The sequence below is a fragment of the Crinia signifera genome, chromosome 6 (genome assembly GCF_055691185.1).
Source record: "Crinia signifera chromosome 6, ASM5569118v1, whole genome shotgun sequence".
Classification (NCBI taxonomy): Eukaryota; Metazoa; Chordata; class Amphibia; order Anura; family Myobatrachidae; genus Crinia; species Crinia signifera.
The window spans coordinates 229,243,269-229,268,719 of NC_139222.1; the positions used below are offsets into that span (position 1 = coordinate 229,243,269).

At 43.6% G+C, this 25,451-nt stretch overlaps 1 protein-coding gene across 2 annotated transcripts in view; it reads right to left on the reverse strand.

Moving 5' to 3' along the window:
- MINPP1 (multiple inositol-polyphosphate phosphatase 1) overlaps positions 1-25,451 on the reverse strand; it is an 81,557-nt gene that overhangs the window by 39,607 nt on the left and 16,499 nt on the right. The window lies entirely within an intron of this gene.

Below are 25,451 nucleotides of genomic sequence, written 5' to 3' on the forward strand. Positions count from 1 at the left end.
ATTTTTAAAGAATAGCCTCACAGCAAGGCCCAGTCCATGTAAACCAGATATGGTGCCAGGAAATGATGTATTGCAAACATGGCCCTCAGGACCCCACACAGGTCACAATTCTAGACATCACCACCACCATCACCTGTCACATTGGAAAACATGATCTGTGTGGGGTCCCGAGGACCGAGTTTGAAAACTAATGCAGAAATGTATACATACAGTAACAGACTAGTTAAAAGCCCACCAACATGATGGCTTCTGTACTGTACTTTTACTTTGTTCTGTGACAGTTTTAAGCCAAACTTTCCACCTCACTCCCAGTTCCTATCTGCTCCTACTTTCAATCTCTGTCCTCACAGCTCCCTCTCTCCATATTCAGTAAGTCTGAGACAGGTCAGTGTCCCTGCAAAAATAAGCTTTTATTTTCTGATATGGCATCTTTTAGCACACAGAGAAGTAATTTGGTCCATCGAGTGGCCTCTATTGGTCAGTGGCGGTGCTTCACCTTATAGAGGTGAGAAATAGGTAACCTTTTATATACAGGTTGAGTATCCCTTGTCCGAAATGCTCAGGACCACAAGCATTTCGGATAAGGGGTATTTTCATTTTTTGGAATATTTTTATTTAACATACTTAAATAAGCCTGCTTAGACAGGAGAAACACGTGTTGGATGTTATAGAGCCCTGATTAATGCCGCATACTGTTTTTGTATGTTTTTATACAATTGTATAGAAAATGTTAACAATGTATATATAATTGACCAGGAGATGTGTGCCGAAGACTTGAGGGAAAAGTAGATTGCCTATTAAGGCACTAAAATCCCTCAATAAAAAACGGGACAGAGGAAAATTATATTGCAAGGGCATAATTAATTAAACTGAAAAAGCCTATATATATCCCCCTTGATCAAGCTGTTAATATTGGCATATAGCAAAGCCTGTCATACTTTACAGGAGCTGAAAATTGACACATTCCTGTTTATAATCTGTATCTATTTAAAAAACAGCAACATTTGTGGCATGAAATAAATGCTACAGTATTTAAACAGCAGTCAAATACGACCACACATCTCCCACTGAGAACAGCCTGGCCTCTGTATTAAGAAACAGAGCAAATTAATAGAAATACAGCTATAAACCATGGCTTGCTTCTCAGAAAATATATTTTTTGATAGGGAATATCAGGGCTCTGTATTTTAATACACTATCTTTTTTCACTTATTCTTCTAATCTAAATTCCCCATACACTATATGTGATTTTAACCCCTTATTTCGCCATGTCTAATGCAACATGTCCCTAAGTTTCAATTAATAAAAGAAAAACAAAAGGGTCTTTTTTAAAGTAAATAAAAAAACTTTATTGAAAACAAAAATTTGTACTCAGGTGTGCATCGAACTTCGCAACCCCATTTTTCTCTTTTTTTTTTCATGTATTTAACATACTTACATGGTCCCCCAGCGTCCACTGCGGTCTTCAGGATCCTCTTCAGCAGTCCCAGGGGTGCATTGCACGAGTTTGCAGGCGCGACGCTGGCGTCCCCGACGTGCCCGTGCACCTGTGCAATGCACGCCTGGGACCAGAGATGCCACTGAAGAGGATCCTGAAGCCCGCCGTGAACATCGGGGGATGTGGCAAGTATGAAAAAAGGGGCAAAACAAAAAAAAAATATTCTGAAAAAACATGTTTTTTTTTTAGGAATATTTCAGATATACGGATACGGGATACTCAACCTGTATAAAGATGTAGGGTTTGCAGTTCACACAGACCCACAGGTCAAGGAGAACTGTGTCACACACCCTGTGTCAGAAAACACTGCTAACGGCAGCTAGCCTCTAGTAGTGGCTCTGTGTTATGTTTTTTTTTACCCAGTCTCATCATTGAGATCTGTTACCAGACCAATCTGCCACATTTGGAACAAACTCAGGGGACTGTGGCCTACGGTCTCTGATGAATACATCACCAATGCATTATACTCCCAGCTGACAGTTAAAATCTTTATCTCAGTTCAAGAACTGTACATATCAGCTTCCTCCATTGTACACTTCTGAAACGCATGCCCCTTGTATCAGTGCGGCATAGCTGTATTGTATGCTGAAACTGGTCCATGCACCAATAATGGATTACTGCTTTTAATGCACAGAACTGTGCATTAAAACCAAGATCTATCAGCTGTATTTTATATTAACTCATGTAACTACTTAAAACGATTGTTTCATATCATTGGCCTCAGCTTTAGTATTTGATCCTTATCTTATCACATCTATATACTTTATCAGTACTTTGCAGACTTCTCTTCCCTCAAGCTTCTGTTACAGATAATACAGCTTAAAATATTTTTTAATGATTAATGGAGTTATAAAATCATAATTTTAAGTACAACTGTAACAGGAAACGTCCGCCTCCTGTGCTGTCTTTTGCAACTCTGTATAGGTCACCTTGGGACAGGTGTAGTAAGCCTTGGTGAATCATTAAGTGGAGAGAGAAAAAGCATCAACCAATCTGCTCCTAACTTTCATTTTCAAACACAGCATGTGACATGGCAGTTCGCAACAGATTGGCTGGCATTTCTCTCTACTTTATTATCCTCTAAAGCTTAGTACATCTACCCCATTGTAACAACATGGAAGTGAAGGAATGGGCCATAAGGAGTACAAAGCCATATGTTGGGCGCATCCTAAGGGGGGGGCTATCCTATTACTGCAGTAAATTACCACAGAAAATGGATCCCCCAGTGGTTATCCAGTTAGCATTAACCGTCAGTATTTATCGCAATTAGACAGGACTTAAGGTGCCCACACACTAGAAAGATCTCAACTCCCAATAATGCTGCCCATACACTTATGCGATCGATGATCGCATCTTATGGTGCAAAAAGTGCCCCCTTTCATCACCCGATGACGCATGCCATCTTGCGATGGCACACCAGGATCTTGAAGAGAGCGGGCAGAGGGTGGTGGAGTAGCATAGCGCTGTTAAGGAGTGCTAGCTGACCCCCGCCGCCCGCTAGCACTCCTGCACATCGCTAAACTACCCAGACAGACACCACCACCTCCCCCCAAACCAGATGCTGATGAGAGTTCCCTCTGCCCCCCCACCCGCGGATTGCATTTGAGTGATCGCATGAGATTAAAAAAACCACATGCAATCGCTCCTGCAATTCGATAGATATTATGTGCAGCACATAGGATCGATGGACATTAGACCGGTGGGCTCACACATCACGTCGCATGGTCCCTAAAATGTGCATACAGTACAATCATTTGATTTAACTAACAGATGTTGTTGAAATCGAATGATTGCATGCAATATCTCATAAGTGTATGGGCAGCATTAGTCCTGGACAAAAGATTTACATTTTGACAAAGATTTATCTTAAGATTTCAGAAATAACACCTTCAGTGGTATTGGAAGTGCCATGCTGCTTTTGCTACCCCAGAAGATTTCTATGCATGCCACTGACATATAGGTGTGCCCCCCAACACACACACACGTTGCTCACCCCATCAACTCCACCGCACCTAATTGCCCCAATACCCGAGCACCCGAATACTCAACAGCCCAAACTCCCAAATATCCGTAATGATCGGGACCAGAGTGCAGTGAATAAATGAATATTAATGAGCTGCTCTCTGCCCCCTGCTGGCCAAAGTGTATAAAAAAAATGTAAAAAATGTTTTTAAATAAAATTAAATATATATTAATGTGCTTTAAGCACATGATTACAAGTAGCATGCCCCTTTTTAGAAAAATAAATCTGATTTTTTGACACCAAACTTCCCCCCCAAAAACCTTTATTTCAAAAGATCACTTTCCTGTTCACCTAAAAAAGATGTCAAATGCAAAACGGCGAATCATGGCAAAAATCATGGAGAAACCATTTCTCCATCCTGGCATTGAATACACTCTCGGCGAATCCCAGTGAAAACCCCATTGAAATACTCCAGCGACTTGCAGCGAACATGAAGAGGAGAACTGGCTGGCATTCACTGTTCGCTTTCGGCGAACAGTGAACATTGAATAGGGTGAATCATATTTTCAGTGAAACAGATTCACCGCAAGGAGTGAACAAACCCCGGAGAATTGGGAGGGGATGCGGTTAATTTCCCGGCGGTCGGGATCCCGGCGGTCGGAATCCCGACACTGGAATCCCGACCGCCGAAATCCCGAAACTTTCTCCCTCCGTGGGTGTCCACGACACCCATAGAGGGAGAATAAAATAGCGTGCCGAGCGTAGCGAGGCACCGGGCCCGCTGCGTGGCGAGCGCAGCGAGCCCGCAAGGGGGGGCGATCCATGTCCCCCCATTGTCGGGATTTCAGTGTCGGGATTCCGACCGCCGGGATCCCGACCGCCGGGAAATCATATCGGATCCATTGGGAGCATTGAATACTGGCCTTTGTCTAAATCTGCAGTGGGCCCATTGAGATCTAGGAGTCATTGAATGAGGATCGTAACGAATTGGATTCTCCTGTCAAAATTAAAGTTGGTCAAGAAATAGGACCTGACTTTTGATCTGCACATGATCTGTGGTTATTACAACGGTCACAGTGCCCCATGAGTTGCAGTATAATGCTCATGCTGCTGCCGTTTCGTTTTTGAGGCGGGGGTGGCAGTGATGAGCAGTGCTCTCAAAAAGCTCTAGGTGTCACAGTTTTGCAGTATGACGAGGCCACTATCTGTATTTCCTGTCCATCCTAGTGACAGATGACCGATGTTCATGCAGATGATGTGATGCTTTTTAACAAGTTTTTGCATATTTTAAATGACTGCTTCTACCTGATAAGCACTTAAATCGATATTTATAGGAAAGGGGTGAAATTTATTTTGAGGCTTTTGCTGCAATCTCATATAAAAATCAGTAGTAAAAGTTCATTGCTCTGATAATCACAAGCTGCAATCAAAAGTCTGATACTATCAGAAAACGGATATGGTCTTAAAAATAAATAAATGATAATATATAAAAAAAATTGGATTTAAAAAATTGGTTTACTGCGTCCTCCTTCTGAATCTCCGGAGGGGCATTATTGTTCCTCGTAAAGTGCAATCTACATGCAATCAAGGAAGTTTATATTTTTAATTAGCAAAAGGACCTTTGGACAGGTTGTCTTGGCTCCTGCTAAGCATGACTGTAGATGGGACAGACCTTTGTTTTAACTTGTGGCATGCCAAGCAAGATTTTAAAATTGTTAAGGCAGAATCAGACCCACACAGAGAAAAAAAACACATTGGTCCCCATATGAAAATACAATCACACTGGTCCCTACAGGCAACAAAAATGAAATACATTGGTCATCACATGAAAACAAGAGACCGGTGAATAACACTTAACCCTTTGAGTGCCAACATCTCTGAGAGATGAGCAAAATATCTGCTAAAAATGCCAGTGTCGCTCAAATTTGTTATATCAATTCAAATAAAAAATGTGTAATAAAATATTGTATTTCCTATATAAGGCAAACATTACAGGTCATTATGATGAATAAAAATGTTCGCTTGCCAATAAAAATGTTCACTGATTGGCTGAGAGAGGTCTCAGCCAATCAATGGCTTCCTAGTCATCTGTATGGACGTTTTTTTTTAAAGTTGTCTGCTCCTGGCTCCCGCCGCTGCCAGGCAGCCAGCGTCTTCTCCCTGCCCGGCGCACTGCTCCTGCGCTGTTACCGGAACAGCTTCAAGTTCCGCCTGCCCGGCTCCCTATGCAGCCGGCCCCTGCTACCCCTGCCTGGCTCTCTATTAGCCGGCATCCCCCGCCCCCTGCAAGGCTCCCTCCTCCTGCAGCTCCCCGGGGACTGCATTTGATAAATCCATGCGATTTATCATATGCAAACCTTGGCACATCAAGTGCCTAATCGTGTGCCCCCCCTCCCTGGGAGCTGCAGGGGGAAAAGAGGCACACAGTTTTGGAACCACTGCCCTAGGACAAGTCGGACTAATGTATGGGGGCCTTAAGAGAGCTAGAGAAAAGAAAGGAAAGAATGAAATGACAATAGTCTATATGGACGGGTGAAACTGCAAAGATCAGGGAGGGTAAAGGAAGATGGGATAAGGTATCGGAGAAGGAAAAAAAAAATAGGACTTAAAGAAATAGATTGTAGACTGTAAACTTGCAGCAGGGCCCTGTCTGTCTGTTGTTACCCAGTTTGTTTTATCACTGTGTACAACTGTAAAGTGCAACGGAATATGCTGCGCTATACAAGAAACTGTAAATAAATAAATAAAAAAATAAAGAGTGGAAAAAGTAAAAGGAAGAAGAGTAAAGAGAAGGATAATAATATAAATATGATAAAATAAGGATATAATGAGGGAGTGAAAATACTGAGGGGAAGATTTATTAAGCTTGGAGAAGAGATAAACTGGAGATAAAGCGGCAGCCAATAAACTCCCAACTGTCTTTTTCAAACACAGCTGATTGGCTGTGCTTTATCTCCTTTTACCTTTTCTCCGCTTTATCTCCAGTTTATCTATTCTCCAAGCTTAATAAATCTGCCCCTGTGGGCCATGACAGATAGGACAAAGAAGAGGAAAAAAGGCAATGGTGAGGGAAAGTGGCAAATACATATATACAGTAATGTAAAATCACATGGAATGTAGTGAGGCTTAGCAATGACAACTGATTAGAACAGACAGTACAGTATATAAACTGAGAATAGACCATACTTGCCTACTTTTGAAAATGAGTTTCAGGGAGATTATATTTGGTAATAGACTTTTGCACAGCGCCCCATTGAGGGGGCATGTCATGCTCCACCCAAAGGGCGTGTCTAGTTTCATTTATGGAGAGATTGTGAAAAGAGATGGTACTTCTGTATTAGCCGGGCGCCCATTAAGCAAATAGCTTAGTGGGCGATTCTGCGTACGAAAATCGCATCGCATGCGTTTTTGCATGCGATGCGATCGCATGTGATGAGATATTCCTATGTAATTTATTCAATGCTCTCTGGCCTTGGGCGGTGCGATGAGATCGCATCGCACCTCCCGCAAAATCGCATGCGATCGCATGAAATTTTATAGGGTGCGAAGCCATTTAATGTAGTATACACTTGTATGACATACAATGGGATTTAGGCACCCCCCCACTATCCACACCACCCCGAAGCGTGGCGAGCACAGCGAGCCCCGTGAGAGGCGGCGTAACGCGTCCTCCTGACCTTTTCATACTCCCACTATCCACGTCGGCGTGGAGTTGTTTCTATATAGTGTGGCGAGCGCAGCAAGCCCCGTGAGGGGACGCGAATTACGTTACATGTATTCCGCGTCCGCTCACCACAGTTCGGAATCCGTGGCTCGCTGCGCTCACCACACTTTAATTACATCGACTTCACGCCGACGTGAATAGTGAGGGTATGAGAAGGTTGGGAGGACGCGTTACGCCGTCGCTCGCCACGCTTCGGGGTGGTGTGGATAGTGTGGGGGTGCCTAAATCCCATTGTATGTCATACATATTTCCTTATGGTGCCGTACGTATGCTAATTGGGCACCCGGCTAATACAGAAGTACCAAAGAGATTGTGAACGTGGCACCTAGAAGCGTGGCTGTGTACTGCTACATCTTTTTAAATGACTTTTATCCAAATGTAGATGAGCCTCAAAGCAGTTAGTAAGAGCTACTATAGTGTTGGAAAATGGCACTGATGATTCAATGTAACCATCTATTTCTCATTACTTTTTCCTCAAAAAATGTAACAGTGTAATGTGGACTTGGTGAAATGAGGGAGATTGCTAGACTAATGAGGGAGAGAGGGAGATTGCTGCTATTTCAGGGAGTCTCCTGCAGAATGCAGGAGGGTAGGCAACTATGGCATAGACAAATGCCATGAAAGGAGGTCAGACAGTAAGTTAATATACTAGAAACAGGAAAAGAAAACAGCTGTGTGTGTGTGTTCTAGTCTGAAGTGCACTGCACATAAAAATGATTCAGGATAGGATACCCAAAATACAGTATTTCACTGCAACACAGATAGTAATGGTAATTAATATATAGTATATCCAAAAGACTTCTCATCTGTTTGTGACAATGCCGCTCCCGCGAATATCCTAATCGCACTGCACATAAAGTATGTGCTGCCGGTACTTTTTGAACTAGATTGCATTGCACCTAGTTCAAAACGCACCATGTTTTAGCCCAGTGTTTTTCAACCACTGTGCCGTGGCACACTAGTGTGCCTTGAGCTGTTCTAAAGTGCGCCCCCAGATCTAGAGATGCCCAAACCAGATTACAGCCACCACCAGTTCAACCATTATTTACTGGTCTCTTCTTTTTATGTAAAGTGCAAATGTATTTTTTTTTTGTTACCTGTGGCAACCAGTCTGATTGTTTTTTATATGGGGGCAAATAGTTTTTTTTTCTTCCTGTGGGGGCCAATGTGTTTTGCCCTGTGGAGATATCATGGTGTGCCTTGGCAATTTGAAAATCTTATTTAGTGTGCCGCCAGGTAAAAAGGTTGAAAATTACCGTTTTAGCCCATCGCATGAGTTTTGAACTAGATGCGATGTGATAGTTTAATGCTCTGTGTATGGGTGGCATTAAATTGATAATCTGGCAGTATATGGGAGCAAACAATAATTAGGCACATGCTTAAAACTAGAGATGTGCAGGTTCGGATTTACCCGGCAGTCAAAACCAGATCTTATTGGTTATCGGCTGTCACATGATTTGAAATCAAAACATGTGACAGCCGATAGCCAATAAGAAAATCCGGGTAAATCCGAACCTGCACATCTCTACTTAGAACTGACACACACACAAAAAAAAATCAGTCCAACTAGTTGGGAAAAAATCAAACATGCTTGATTTTTCTTAACTAATGGTTTTAGCATAGGTGGGAGTGTCCCTACTGGGGTAGACGTACACAGTGTCTGCCTACTTCTTCATTTCTGCCAACTCAGGGATAAATTTACTAAAGCTTCTAAAATGAAATATTAATAGTTGCCTATAACAACCAATCAGATTCTATCTATCATTTTCTCACATGCAATAGAGAAATAATGCACAGAATTTGATAGGTTGCAATGGGCAACATCACCTTTTAAATTTTAGAAGCTTAGACATGTTGAGCCAGAGAAAGTGCTGGGAAAGCCAAGAAGAGATAGCAGAGAGAAAGTTGAAGAAACAATTGAAGAGTAAGGGAAAAGTCAGGGAAAAGAAAGGCAGATTTGAGTGTCATCAGCACAGAGATGATATTGTAAGTCAAACCGCTAAAAAACGAGAGAGAACAGTGTTGAGTATTGGCAAGAAGCAGCAAGAAGGTAATCGCAGACTTTCACAAGGACAGTTTCAGTGTAGTGGAGAGAAAGGAAGCCAGACTGAAATTTATCAAGCAGCGAGTGGGAGAAAAGAGAGAATGGAAATTGGTCACTTGTTGGAAAGAGTGTTTGGATGTTTTTTTTTATTAAAATAGGGGAGACAAAGGGGACTGTGCCTGATATTGTGATGCATGGAGTGAATTCTGGATATGCAGTAGGTGGCAAAATCGAGAGCAGAGTGAGGAGGGGAGATGAGGTGGGACTGTGCAGAGGAGGGAGTTGACATTGGCAAAGAGGTGCTAGGGGTTGGAAGATGGGAGCAGATGAGGTTCTTGAAGTATGACTGTTTAAGCAAGGGAAAGGGGAGCACTGAAGGACGATCGCATACGTTTCAAATTTAAGAAGTTTGCCTTATAGCGTGATTTCCTCTAAGGTTGCCTGGCCGTACGTGAGCATTTATATAGTTATCTGGTGCACTTGGTGGGCCAGGGTTTAGGTGTTGATCTGTGAGTGTGAATTGTAGAGCGAGTAAAGAGTAGACGTAAGGGATGCATTGTATACGGAAGAGGTTAGTTCAGGGAATGAGAGAGACAGCATAGAGAAGAGCAGCGAGTCAAATAGGGAGAGTAGGAAAGTGCTGTAGATCACCTCAATGTTATGCTTAGTAACTGTAGTCTTAAAAAAAAAAGATAAGAGGGCAGGTGGTGGTTAGAGATGAGAGATTGGGAGTTGGAAAAATCTGAAATATCCCAATGGTGGGTGAAGAACAGATCAAGTGAGCTCCCAATTGCATGGGAGGACGAGGTGGTCCACTGGGGGGCAAAGATTATTAAAAGTATTAAATGATATACTGTAATTCAAGTAGATCGGAACAGGACTTGATCAATGTAATATAGAGGATGATTGACAGTTATATTCTACATTGTTTTTGCTCAGAAGTTGTGGTTATAAGAAGATACAAATGTAACATTTTACTTTAAAAAAAAAAAAATACACAAACCACTCTAATGAGCCTTACACAAACAGCGAGATTCAGAGACTTTCTGAGCAATTTTAAATCATTTCAATAAATCGCTTTAAAAAAATTGTGGTATATTGCTGTGTGTGTGTAGACCACACAGCGTTTAAAAAGCGTGGCTCCACAAGTCTGTATCTGGCCACGATTAAGAACGGCCCCGACGGATACCTTTCGAGCTGTCGCTAAGAAGGTCATGCACATCTCCAACATATGTGGCACGACGGATGAGCAGGGCCTTCTGAGCGATCAGAAGCCGCTGGAGTAGTGGCACTGAGTGCCTTCCTGAACCCGCACTGCCCTCTTCACTCAGTGGAAGCTGTGGGAGTGGGATACTGAAGACTCCGGACTGGGTATATATTTATTGTTTCTTTACACTGGTGTTGGGGGGGATGCTATAGCAGCAACATTTATATGTTTGGGGATACACACTAGATCACCAAAGTTTAGGGGTGTTTGGGGTGAGAAGGACACTGGCCACCAATGTTTATTTCTGTACAAATGTAGCGCTTCTCTTCATTGCAAGGGCTGGCGGTGGATTCGCCACGCGCCAGCTGCCAGAAGGAGACGGGTGTGCATCCCCTTACAACAGGGGGCCCCGCCGCCGCATTCCCCCACCTCCCCGCTCCCCCTTTAACCCTGCCAGTCTCCCTGAAGCGGAGACGAGCAGGATTCCCGTACCCCCGCCAACAGGAAACTGGGAAATTATGTAGCGCCGCTCGCCAGTGTGGGTGTTCTGGCGAGCCCCGGTGCTGGATGAGCGGCGCTACATCTGTATAAAGCCACTGGCCACCAATGATTTTACTATTCACCATCAGCCTGGTGCCCACCACCCTGGAGCACCATGGACAGCCTTGGGCTTCAGCCTGGAGGTTGAGAAGCTCTTTATTGGGGTGGTTCCTACTCCCCCAGGGACCAGTCCCGGGTTGACTCGCCACAGAGGTGCTGCTTTGGTGCGGGACCTTGTATAATAAGTGCCTCCCTGGCTGTGGCATAACCATGATGGCTGTTTGAGCCTGGTGCTGGTTTCCAGAATACGGGGGACCCCTACTCCTTTTGTCCCCATATTTTGGGAACCAATACCTTATTTAATTTTCTCCCTGGTATTTCAGAAACCAGGACTGGTTCAGAGAGCCCAGGGCTAATTATGCTTGTAGGGGCGACCCCACGCTGATTTTTTTACATTACTTATTTATTTATTTTTCTATTATAGGCAAAGAAGATGACACTCCTCCAGGCTTTATTCCAACCCATTATTTAAATTTGAAAAAAAAAAAATTGCCCTGAAGTCACCTTAATTTATTATTTAATACCAGTTATTTATATAGCCCACACATATTCTGCAGCGCTTTACAGAGAACATTCACATCAGTCGCTGCCCAGTGGAGTTTACAATCTATATTCCCTACCACATGTACACACACACACACACACACACACACACACACACAAGTATCAGTATATTTTTGGATTGTGGGATGTAGAAGCTGCCGCAAGCCGTGGTGTCCACACTTTCTGATTAATTCCATACCTGGGTTGACCACTTTTGGGGCTGGTTAATGTGATGACAGGGGGACCGCATATAGAGCGTCCCCTTCTATGGCATTAGGCCTGTGGCTGGTTCAGTTTGGTGCTGTATGTTTGAAAACCTGGTTTTCCTGCTAATTTCCATTACCAGATCAAGCCAAGAGGTACAGGGCGAGGTATGACTGGATGTAGAATCTATGACCAGGCCTGGTCAGTATTCCTATAAGAGGTACACACTGAACTGATTGATAGATTCAATAGCTGTAAAATGTATGTATTTATTAACAGGGATTTAGTATGAGCTACTAAACCCATAGCCTTTATTTTTATTCCTAATAAAGGTTATAAACTTGCAAAGTATTTGGTGATATTGGGCCCCCAAAAAGTGTAAATACTAATAATATCTATCTATCTATCTGCACCTAAAACTTTAATTAAATAGAAAATATAATCGCTTACAAAAGTATTTATCTGCAAATAATGTGGTTAACAAATAATGCAAATGGTCTGCCAAGGGGCACCTAGGTGGAAAATTATACCCCTTTTACACCGCCGCAAAATCCCGGGTCTTCAGCAGGTCAGACCCAGGGCAGCGGCGGTGTAAGTGGGTCACTCCGGGTCTCTTTTACATGAATGGGGACGTCCAACCTGCGGACGGCAACAGTGGAGGAGGTGAATGGATGCCTCTGTGCGGCATCCACTCACCTCCCGGATGACGGCTGAGGGCAGCCCAGCAGCTTACCTTTGTGCTGGGCTGCCCCCAGCAGCTGTGATCGCGGTCCCGGCGCTTAGAGATGATGTAATCTCCTAGCTCCGCCTCAGTCTACACTGCGGGTGGGCAACGCAATGTAAATGGGGTAAATCCCGGATCCGACCCGGCTTGGATCTTTGTTCCAAATGCCGGGTCGGATCCGGGATTTTTGGTGTAAAAGGGGTATTATTATGTGTACCAATCCTTTCAAATAAAACATTTCACTATCCATTCAAAGCACCAACATTCTACTGCTTGCAATGCATACCCTCTACTGGCCAATCCTACATACTACAGTATATATTTATATTCTCTATTTATTAAATATATTAAGCACATATTATGGAGTGCTTTATAGAGACTATATACTGTAGTTAAAAAAGAAATAATAATAATCAGCCCTTATCCTCATGACTATCCACTACAAAACGGGATAGTCTAAAGGACATGTTTGCAAAAAACCCAGGAGGGTTGGAGATTGAATGGTAGGTGCTTAGTTTGATGTTAAAATTAGGATTTCCTTTTCAATTATGTTTAAATAGAAGTATTTAATTCACCCTAAAAACAAGTGGCCAGGGCTTAGATGTATGGGCTGTGGCGTAACTACAGAGGGTGCAGGGGATGCAACTGCTATGGGACCCGGCCACTTGGAAGGACCCCATGGACAGCTGGCATTCCCCTGGCCTACACCCTTTTTATTTTCAGGTGGTTTAATTTTATTTTTACATGTTGCAGTGCGGGCAGTGGCTTTGCCGCTGTCCCATGCCCCCCTTCAGCGGCGGTAGAAGCAGGTGACCAACGCTGCCGACTGCAGCACAAAGGAGACCGGACGCTGCTGACTACAGGGGACAGAACACCTGGGGCTGATTTATGCAGGACACTTAAGACTACGCGCTGACGGCTAGAACAGGAGACTCAACGCTGATGGCTGAGGAGCGCTGGGCACAGGAGACCCAGCATCAATGGCTTAGGACTGTCTGCAGTAGATGCAGCGCTGCTGACTTCAAGATAGACTGCAGAAGACTCTGCACCGATATAGCTGAGAACGGCAGGGCACAGGAGACACGCTACAGTCTGTGCTGCCGAACAGGAGCAGCGCGATGGGTCCCAGTGTGGAGTGCTAAGTTGTGAGGTATGCTCTCACTTCCCCCGCCTCCCTCTGTCTCTCCACTATTTCTCTTCCCTCTGCCCCCTCTCAACACTCTTTCACTCCCCCTCTATCTCATCTCTCTTGATACAGTATATCTCTCTTCTCCCATCCTCTTTCCCCACACTTTCCCTCTCTCTCAGACTCTGACATTCTGTCTGTCTCTCTCTCTCATTTTCTCCCCCATCTCTCTCTCTCTATACCAGACACCTTCTTTCTCAATCTGTTTCTCTCCATTTATTTTCCTTCCTGTCTATTCCCCTTTCTCTCCCTCACACATGACAGTGGTAGTTCGGGAGGGGGGCGCTTTCAGAATCTTGCTATGGGGCCCACATGGTTATAGTTACGCCCCTGTGTATGGGGAACAAAGGTTGCAGTATGGCTTCCCATGTTAAAGAAGGGTTACTGAGATATATAACACAAAGCCAATTTATGCCATATAATTGGATAAAAGTATAGACATCAGAAACCACATACTCTTTCTAGGCCCTGATTCTTTTACAGTATTACTGGGGGGTCTTTAGCTCTCTTTTAGTCTGTTAGTAAGAAACCTAGAGAATTAAAACACATTTTATATTTTAATCCTCATTAACCCCTTCAGTGGCAATCCTGAGAATTTTCCGGGCTGTGGCTCAGTGCCCAGTCTGGCAAGCCCGGGAAATTCTCGGGATTGCCACGGTTTAGTGCCCTCCCTCCAAAAGTATTTCAAGTAGTATTTATTATAAAGACATTTTCAACTCATACTCGTAATTCAAGCGACTGACATTATCACACACAAAGAGAAAAAAGAAGCAGGAGCACTATTCAAACATTACTAATTAGAATTGTAATACATTTTGCAATAAATAGGGTTTTTTCTTTGCATAATCTCGACTAGGGTTATGGGCTTACCCACCACGGCTGGAATACCTACCTTTTGTATTTATGTTTTACAGATACTACTGGAGAAGAGGACGTGAACGGCAATGGGAGATTGTAGGTAAATATGCACAAATGTGAATAGGACATGTATGCTTTATTAAACCTTTACTTCTACAGTGCGCATGTTTTGTCTTTATTTTACAGGGGATTAATGGTACAAGCAGACCATTGAAAGCAACGCATGCTGGTACTTATAGTTCTACAAGTTCAGCATACGGAGGAGGCGTGCTGCAACCACCTGCAAAATACAATATTATTTCTATTTACTTTACACTTTATAGCTATTAACTGGACAATCACCACAAAAGAGTGTTGATCATAGCATCGGGGCTCCAGCACTGAGCTTGGGTGCCCCTGAGAGGGGAAACTCTAGCTTGGGGTGACTAGTTGGGAATGGGGGTTATGCTACAGCTGTAGGAACTAATATAAATGTATCCCCCAGCTGTGGCATTACCTCTTTGGCAATTGACCCCCAGTGCTAGTTTATAAAATACATCTTTTCGGAACCAGGTCCGGTCCAAAAGCCCGATGCTGGCTCTTTAAATACAATACAGGAACGTAACATGTGCTCCTTATCAGTGTTCCCTCTAAGCTGTGCGCACGTGCACACAACTCGCCGAGCATGCGCACAGACATTACAACAGAGCGCACAAAGCAGCAGTGGTCCCTTTTTGCAGTTGTGGACCCAATTAATGTGTGTTTCACCCATTAACTACATTGTGTGCTGTGTTTTGAATGTTTAATATCATTTGGAAGTAGTTAACACAAATGCTGAACGTCATTTTCCAGTTATATATAAGTGACGCACAAAATTAAAAATCTTCTTCCAAAGTTGCACAGCCAAAATCTTTTGCCGCACACAGCCTTCGTAACATTAGAGGGAACATTGCTCCTTATGCTTATAGGGAGCCGGACTCCACACAGATTTTTCTATTTTCTAACCTTTTCAACACAGAAGCACTGCTCAAATCTTGGCTGAATCCGTATGGCATAATGTAAGTTTTGTGTGAATTTTGGCTTATCCTGTGTGGCATACCGGAATGTGAATTTTGGCTCATTCAATGATCAGATCCTATCCGAGGCACCATGCATTTATTTACACTAAAAAGTTGCTAAACCCTACTAATCAATTAAGTTTATACATCTAACTATATATTTTGTATGTCAATTTTGTTTGTCACTTTTTTAATACTGGCCAGTGATTTATAATCTATGTACAGTATAATAAATACAAGTTATTCTAAAGATACTCTCCAGTGCAGTTTTCATATGATTGTTTTTTATAATTCATTTAGACTTTTTTCCAGGCGGAAAATATGCTGCTTTAGACAGAACGGACCTACCGACCAACACTGAATACATATGTTAAAGTTCAAGACTAGGACGTGGGAAACCTCAAAAACCAGCCCAGCCAAACCACCCCAAGTTATTACACTGAAAATACTTAAATCGCAACACAATGGGCAGTATTCAATGAGAATACTGACGACGTGCAGCGAATCCTGTTTAGGATTCACTGCACATTCGCCACTGCCCGCCGCGTTCCGGAGCCTCACCGGCTCCAGTATTCAATGAGTCAGGGGCTCGCTGCCCCTGACCGGCGAATTTGAGCTCCTGCGGCGGACGCCGCAGGGAGCCTGAGGACGGTGGCAGGCAGGGAGATGGAAGTCTCCCTGCCTGCCCCAGAACGTTTGTGGGGGGGGAGGGGGGAGGTGGGCTCCCCGGGTGCCAGGCAGCACAGGCTGCCCCCCCCGGGGGTGCCAGCAGGGGACAGGGTATATTCACTACACCCGTTCATGCATATGTAATGATCGGATGAAGTGTATATATGAATATCTAATGAGCGGCTCGGCTCTGGCCCACTGCTGGCTGGTCTGTGTGAAAATAATAATAATAATAATAATAATAATAATAATAATAATAATAATAATAATAATAATAATAAATATATATATATATATATATATATATATATATATATATATATATATATATATATATATATATATATATATATATATATATATATATATATATATATATATATATATATATATATATATATATATATATAGCAAGTAGGTCCGCACTCCCAATCAGGATAATATGCAGCAGTGGGGTGCTTCATTTAAGGTACCACAAGTGTACCATATATAAGTCTGTGGGCTAATCTTTGTATAAATGAGCCGAGAGAGCACACACCAATAATTCAGCAAAGATAAATGGTTTAATACATCACCATTATAGCATACACCCGAATAGCCGATTGTCCATAAACTGATTGTTTAAATGCATGTTGGTACATTTAGTACATCCAGTACCAGTTATCATTAAGTTTTTTCTTTTGGCTCATCGATTACATGATTATCGATATATCTTGTGCTCCCGACCAGTTACTGTGTATATAGTGTATATAGTATATGTTGTCTGTGTGTCTTAATTGGTTGTCCGTGAGTGTTTATGTTGTCTGATTATACTTATATTCTCTAAACCCGATTGTGTCGGGACCAGTATGACCCAAGCTGGGATTTCACTGTTAGACGATGACTTACTATCAGCTGCCCAGAATAACTTTATTTCTTTGACCGACGACGCCGCCGATAAGGTGTACTTTGATCAGGCGGAGTTTGCTGAACTCCCTGCTGAAACCAGCTCTGATTTATACTTTAGGCTACTATGACTGAGGAAACGTGAGGTAGATCTGCTGCTACATGGGCAATTCCTAAGCGAATACCATCGCAGCAAACGTATTCCCAGAGGTTTCCTGGTGTCTAATGTCCCCACCATTGGGCGCAACAATCCGGCATTTTGCGCACAATGGTGTAGAGTACTCAACAAATGTTCTGCTGATTTAATTTTGTTGGTGCTGACCGAAGTCGGTTCTGAACTTAAAAAACTCAGAGCTGACATTGAACATTTTAAACAATTGCATTTGAAACGCCTAACGACCGATAAAACTGACTCCTGGTTGGATAAAATCAAAGACCAAACAGATACATACCAACAGGAACTACTTGCCTTTAAACGTAAAAAATTAGAAACTGTCAATTCTGACTACAAGACCCACACCGTGTATCGGTGGCTTACTGGCAGTAACTCTGATAGACGGAGTCGCCCTGGTAGTGTCCGCCGCTTCAGGGGTGGCACTAGAGGCAATTTATCTCAATATCAGTCATCGTCTGACAGTGATTTCTCTGACTCCAACACGGGTAGTGACGACAACCTTTTTTAGACCCCACCCTGGCACACTACCCTCCTTTCCAAAGAGGAGGGTTAGGCGTCACCAGAGGCAGGGCGGTACCAAAAAGAAGAGGGAGAAAGCCGAGGAGCTAGCCCTCATCTTTAATTTGTCCTCATATCCACTCAATCCGATTGAGTCCTCTGTATTATCCTTAGGGCTAAAATTTATACCGACTATGCCTTTTGACCCATTTGAGTGGACAGTCGACAACTATAAATTTGGTAGGAAGCTCCGCCTTCGTGAGCATTTCACCAGTTCCAATACTGCCCATCTTTCAACAGAGCTAGACCAACCTAACCAGTTGTGTAGACCTAGTTCATTCGACCCCGCATCAAATAACCATACCATCCACACCTTCTTGAGGGTTACTGAATCCGAAATGTCCACACAAGCCAGTATCAAACCCAGATACTATAACTTGTCCCGTCCACAGCGCTTGGCCTTGGAGGGCCTTCGGAACAATCCTGCAGTTGTCATCCGACCCGCCGACAAGGGCGGGGCGGTGGTACTGCAGGACTGGACTGATTACAATCTAGAGATTAGACGTCAATTGTCTGACCAGTTGACATACAAAAAAACTGGAATTCAATCCGACTGTGTCGATTAAGAGGGATGTCGATGGTGTGGTGGACATGGCACATACTATGGGCTGGATAGACTCTAAAACCGCCCTGTTTCTGAAGGTGGACTTCCCCATCACGCCTATCCTATATACGCTCCCTAAGGTGCACAAGGGTCTGGACAGGCCCCCTGGCCGACCAATCATTTCGGCCAGGGGTTCTGTACTACAGCCCTTGGCACGGTACATAGACGGTTTCCTCCAACCAATGGTGCAGGGCACCCAGAGCTACCTAAGGGACACACCTGACTTCATACAAAAAATTAAAGAAATTGTACTACCTCCGACTGAGGTCTGGCTGGTAACCATGGACATTCAGTCCTTATATACAGTTATACCGCATGTTGCTAGAATGGAGGCTACCAGACAGCAATTCATTAGCCATCATCAAACAAGACCACCGATAGAATTTTTGATGTCCTTGATCGAGTTGGTCCTAACACGCAACTTCTTTATGTATGGGCCAGACTATTATGCCCAGGTGAACGGCACAGCCATGGGGTCAAACCTGGCCCCATGCTATGCCAATCTGTATATGGATTGGTATGAGCAAAAATATATACTGCCTGGCTTCCAATCCCAGCTCATATGTTACCTGCGTTATATTGACGATGTATTCTTGGTCTGGTCGGGATCACAAGATATGTTTTTGTCAATGGTTGCTTGGCTTAATACAGTGCCTGAGCCAATTCGGTTTACATACACCCATAGCCAGCAATTGGTCGATTTCCTCGATGTAACAGTGTTCCGTGAGAACAACAAGTTGGGATACACGCTATTCAGGAAAAAGACCGATCGAAATACCCTTCTTGAAGCCAGTAGTCAGCACCCTGTGCGACTTAAAGAAAGCCTACCAATCTCCCAATTTCTCCGTGTCTTACGAACCAACTCCTCTGCGACGGCTGCAGAAACGCAGATCCTGGAGATGAGTGAACGTTTCCTCACCCGTGGGTATTCACGTTCCACCATTGAACGTTGCCTGGGCAAAGCCCGAGAGAGACACTCCACTCCAGTGGACAAAACAACATCAAGGTCTGACATGTCCACCCAGTTGGCGCGCGTGGGCAATTACGATCACACAGCATATATGACACAGGATATATATATAAAAAGCATTGGCCATTGGTGGCCAGCGACCCAGCTCTCAAACTGCATAAATCTAAATCACCTATGAACTCCTATCGGCGTGGACGAAATTTACAACAGCTTCTAATGAGACCTACGCTATACCCACCGCTAGGGACTGGTCAAGCTACAATGACCATGAGAGGGGGCTGCTTTCGATGTGCAGGATGCACGACATGCCACTCCATGAATAGTGGGACCTCAATTCGGCATCCCCACAATGGAAACAGTATTAAAATCAAGCACAGGCTGACGTGTACCAGCACACACGTGATATATGTGTTAATATGTCCATGCACACTATACTACGTCGGCATGACGACACGGTCCTTTCGTGAACGCATGGCGAATCATCGCTACTCGATTAGGACTGCGTTATCCACAGGAGTCTCAAATAAGCCAGTGGCCAAACATTATCTGGCCCTGGGACACCAGACATCAACCTTACGCTGTATTCTAGTGGATCATGTACCCAACTCGACCAGAGGGGGTGATAGGAATCTGCTGCTACGTCGTCTTGAAGCACGATGGATACACCGACTTAACACAGTGACTCCGAGTGGGCTCAACGAGCATAATCCTTTAAATTGTTTCTTGTCCACATAACCGATTGCTGGCTGTGGGTAGTAGTTTCCAATAGGCACTGACCAACTCTTTACCTGTTCTAAAGAATTTTTTTGGACAGGTGCTATACCATTGTACATATGTAAATATTTCATTTATGTGTTTTTGTGTATGTCTGATCTCTCATTGTATGTGTTTACATTTTTTGAAGAATTGATTATCATGTATTATCATGGCTATTTTGGGGTGGCCTGAATGCGCCTCTATATTGGTCTAAAAAAGGGGCTGACTCTTTTAGAGTTTCAACCCCTTCTTTATGTGTGTTAAAACTTAAGTGACACATTATACATTCCTGCTGGCTGATAATCCCTCATTCGAGCAATTTTATACTTCACCCCCCCGTGCCCCACTTCAACATTATTACTCTGTCTGTGCTAATTGTAACTTGATGACACGCTTGAAGACCATTTTAACATATTGGTCTACACACCGCTGTCTACTCAGTCAGATCGCGCTGACAGCCGCGTGGAACGCACTACGCGGAAGTGACTGACCGGTGGAACGCACCGACGTCACTTCCGGGTTGCGTACGTCCGGGCTGAGTACCCGTTCTGATACACTGCCTGAGTTGAGGGGAAGTGACGGATCGGTGGACCGCACCGACGTCACTTCCGGCTTCCGGCAGTTCTGACAGGACACCCTTCGTTGCCTGCTATATCCACTGGCGTGTATGGGGGATTATCGGCAGCATGAGGTATTTGAATTGAGCCATATAGGCTCCTGTTGTTTGATGTAATAGGCTGTTCTCAGCTGTTTAACATGAATGCAATTAATGACCTTTATTAGGGGCGCCCCAGGCTCAGCACATCACATTGCCTCCTGCACTGTTGCTGAGCTGTTGTGTCGTATCGTTGCTCGTCTTGAAAAAGGACTGTGTCTAGTCCGAAACGTCGACCTGCTGTATGCTATAATGGTGATGTATTAAACCATTTATCTTTGCTGAATTATTGGTGTGTGCTCTCTCGGCTGATTTATACAAAGATCAGCCCACAGACATACACACACACACACACACAGCACTTTATGCACCCCTGCACGTCCTGATGAAAAGGTCCTGCGTGACCTTGAAATGTTGACATATGACATATCCTTGTCACCCTTAAATACATTGACCTATTGAAACCTAAATCCGTGAGTGCTGCCTTATTTCGGGGAGCTCCACCAAAAGCCCCTGGTCTCTATATCTATAATTTTTTTTTTTTTATTAAATATATATTCATGTGCTTACAGCACATGAATAAAAATAGCATGACCCTCCTCAGAATAAAATTCCTGATTTTTTTTACACCAAATGTAAAAAACAAAACACTTTGGGGGACATTGACCAATATGAAAAACCTAGTTTTTCGTATTGGTATTTTCCCTACGGCTGCATACGACTGTTTTAGTCGTATGCAAAGTCGTGTTCCGGAGGGGAAATTACAAAGCAGTCATATACGACTGCTTTGTAACCCTCCGATGGTGTAACCATTCGTATTAGCGGCCGTATATACGGCTGCTAATACGAATTATTTGTAGCAGTCTGCACGGATCAGTCAGATCCGTGCAGGCTGCAAGGTGTAAAATTTTTTTTTTTAAATAAATAAATGAAAAAAAAAAAAAAAACGGCGTGGGGTCCCCCCCACAGCCGAAACCAGCACCAGGCTGACGGAGCCTGGAGCCGGTAATTAAAAATCAGGGAACCCGACAAATAGGGGTTCCCTGATTTTTAACAAACAGCCCCAGGCTCCTGCTCTGGGGCTGGTTCCCAAAATACGGGGGACAAAATGACTGGGGGTCCCCCGTATTTTAAGAACCAGCCCCAGGCAAAACCAGCCAGCAGGGTAATGCCACAGCTGGGGGGAGACTTTTTATACAAGTCCCTGCTGCAGCGGACTGTCCTGGAAAATTTCCGGGCATACCACTATTTAGTAGGTGCGTACCAGTGGTGCCTCCATAGGAGCACCACTGGCGCACTACCTTTAGGGTGTCCCCCCCCCCCCGTCACCCCTCCTGTTGTTCCCCCCTCCCGGGTCCCTCTGCAGTACGATCCCCGGGTACGCTGGAGCTCCCCCGCTGCCAGCCACCAATCATCCTTCTGTAAAGACGTAGGCGGCAGGCTCGGGATGTTCGGGGCTGCTCGGGAGAGTTCAGGCACCCGAGTCCTCCTGAGCCGCCGCGAAACATCCCCAAGCCTGTCTGATGACTGGCAGGCGGCTGGAGCAGTGGCGGCACTGAAGCTCCGGTGGTGGGTTTTGCTGGGGCAGGACAAACCTGCCCTGGTAGGTTTGTCCTGCCCCAGCAAAACACACCATTCAAGGGGTTAATGCTGATTCGCTGTTGTGTTAATTCTGATTTGCATAAGTTGCAAAGAAGGCAACATATAGGAAATATCTGCTTCACTGATGGGAGTCTGAAAAATATATACATTTTACAAACTGCATACATCTAGGAATTAGAAGCCATGGTTGTTGTTATTTTTATGCCGTCTCACTTGGTATAGTCACATGGGATTACACAACCCAACAGGGAATTTTCCAGCAGAGAACAGACAAATGACATTTCACTAATTTAATCAGCAGATAATTATTCCCTCACTGTGTGACTGGTTTCTCACAAGCAATATCTGCATTATTAAAGTCAATATATGCTACAGAATGTGCTCTACATTAACAAACTGGTGCAAACGTATTACATTCGCTAAATTGAAGTTGTTTCGTCAGGATGGTGGGGTGGCACTGCCTGACCTGTTAAGTTTCAGTAGAGCCACACATTTTAGATATATATAACGGATCGGATGTGGAAACGCTCTATATTTGTCAATTGTAGGGTGAAATTTGATAAGATAAGAGTTTCAGAAAGTGAGAGTTTTGGTAAGAAATCTCCAGTTTTTAAAAGCGGCAATCATTTATACAACATCAAACTGGTTTTACCGTGTAAATGATTGCCACTTTAAAAAACGTAAGACTTCTTACCAAATCTCTCACTTTCTGAATCTCTCATCCTATTAAATTTCACCCAGAATGTTCAAATGGAACGGTCCCTTGTATCTTGTTAAGGAACACTAATGCTGCATGGTTAGGTGCTAATAAAACTAGTGGGAGGAACCCATACTTGACATATCACCGTTTGGGGTAAACCTCCCAGGCCTGCATAACATCCACTTCCGCCTTTGAAGAGAGGCAGGGATTAGTTCAGAGACGTATTTGACCCTGAGGGCTGATTAATGTCCTTCTCTGCTATACGGGAATCATTTCAGGTTCCCAGCAAACAGTTTAATATGTAAACTGCAAGTGAGACATTTCATCCAAACTCTACCAAAAGCAATGGGTTCAGAGGGGGTACTTGATCCCATTGAGTCCCTTCTCAGTCTCTCTCACACATGCCCATTTAGACTAGTTATTATATCAGTATCAAACCCAGCCATCTACAGGGCATCTGGAAACGCACTATCCAGCAGTGGAAAAAATATATACCTCAACTCTCTGAATTAGATGATTTGCTTAAACACAATCAAAATGTACTGAAATATGTGCACTCTGCCTCCCTGCAGGAGACCCATGTTAAGCTACTACATAGGGCTCATATCTCTCAGGCTCAAGGGGTGCATATAGTTGAGGGGGAATCAGGATGTTGCCCGAAATGCTCCGCACATTGGCCCTTATTCAGATCTGATCGCAGTACAAACTTATTCTCAAAATGGGCAAAACCATGTGCACTGCAGGCGGGGCAGATGTAACATGTGCAGAGAGAGTTCATTTTCGGTGGGGTGTGTTAAAACGGAAATCTAAATTGCAGTGTAAAAATAATGCAGCCAGTATTTACCCTGTACAGAAACAAAATAACTCAAACAAATCTAACTCGCTCTATAAAAAAAACTTTCATAAAACAGTACTGTAAAAAAAAAAAAAAACTGGTGCAAAAAGTAAAAAATAATCTGTATTGCCCATGGTGGCTGTACTTTAATGTCCTGATTTACAGTTTGAAACGGGTGTGCACGGGGCATTATTATGAGCAGTTCTTCATTTGATCCTGCCTGCAGGTGCAGCATGAACATAGACTACTTCTTATGTCACGCACCTTTCACCATAATGATGTAATGCAGCAAACAGACAACCTGAATGGATATAGCGAACATCCGCATATTTATTGTATTATTCAAGGATAAGTGCTAACTACCTACAATTGGATTTGCTTTTTAATGCTATTGCATAGTATTTGATTAGCAAATGTCAGTTCATGATGATTGCAACTATCCAATCAGCACTCTGTAACTATCTCTCCAGATTCCATATGAAGGAACGCATACTTCTGTAATATGAAAGTGTTTGTGGGCTGAGCACTATTAAAAACCGGTCAATCTGTAGTGCTGCCAAATAATCTACATATAAAGCTTAAGGTGCGTATAAAAAGGGACTACATGATTTATCGTTAATGATATGCACGATAATAAAAAAGTTAATATATCATGAACATCGCCCAGTGTGTACGCACTATATAGGTAACGATTTAGCGCTCCTGAGGGTCACTATCGACCCCCTTACCTGTAATCTGTACATGCAGCTCAATCCAGACTAGACCGATGACAGCTTGTATAGAGCTGTGTCAGAGGGGCAGATGCAACATGTGCAGAGAGTTAGATTTGGGTGGGGTCTGTACTTTAAACTGATATCTATATTGCAGTGTAAAAAATAAAGCAGTCAGTATTTACTTTGCACAGAAACAAAATAGCTCACCCAAATCTAACTCTCTCTGCACAAGTTACATCTGCCCCAAATGCAGTGCACGTGGTTTTGTCCATTAGAGAGAGAGAATTTGCTTTTGCGAGTGAACCAGAATCGGGCCCTTAGACTGTAAAGTTTGTAAGCACTCACAAGCAGGGTTCTCTTTCCTCATTTTGTTTCCCTCCCTTGCTTATACCTTGCCCTCACAATGGAGCCAAACTTTTGAGTTCAACAGCAGACGCTACTTCTGTGATTGGCTGCATCTGAAACAATATTTAAATTCTATCCCCTGTTCTGCACGTTTTTGTATTTGAAATCTATTGCTTGCACTGTTCCTCCTTATGTACTTTGTATGACCCCTCTAATGCCATATAACTAAAAAATAATAATAATAAATTCCAGCACACTTAGGGCCAGCTGTATCAAGCTTCAAAAAGTGATAAAGTGGAGAGTGATAAACAACCAGCCAATCAGCTCATACCTGTCATTTTTCAAACCCAGCCTGTGACATGGCAATTAGGAGCTGATTGGCTGGCTGTTTATCAC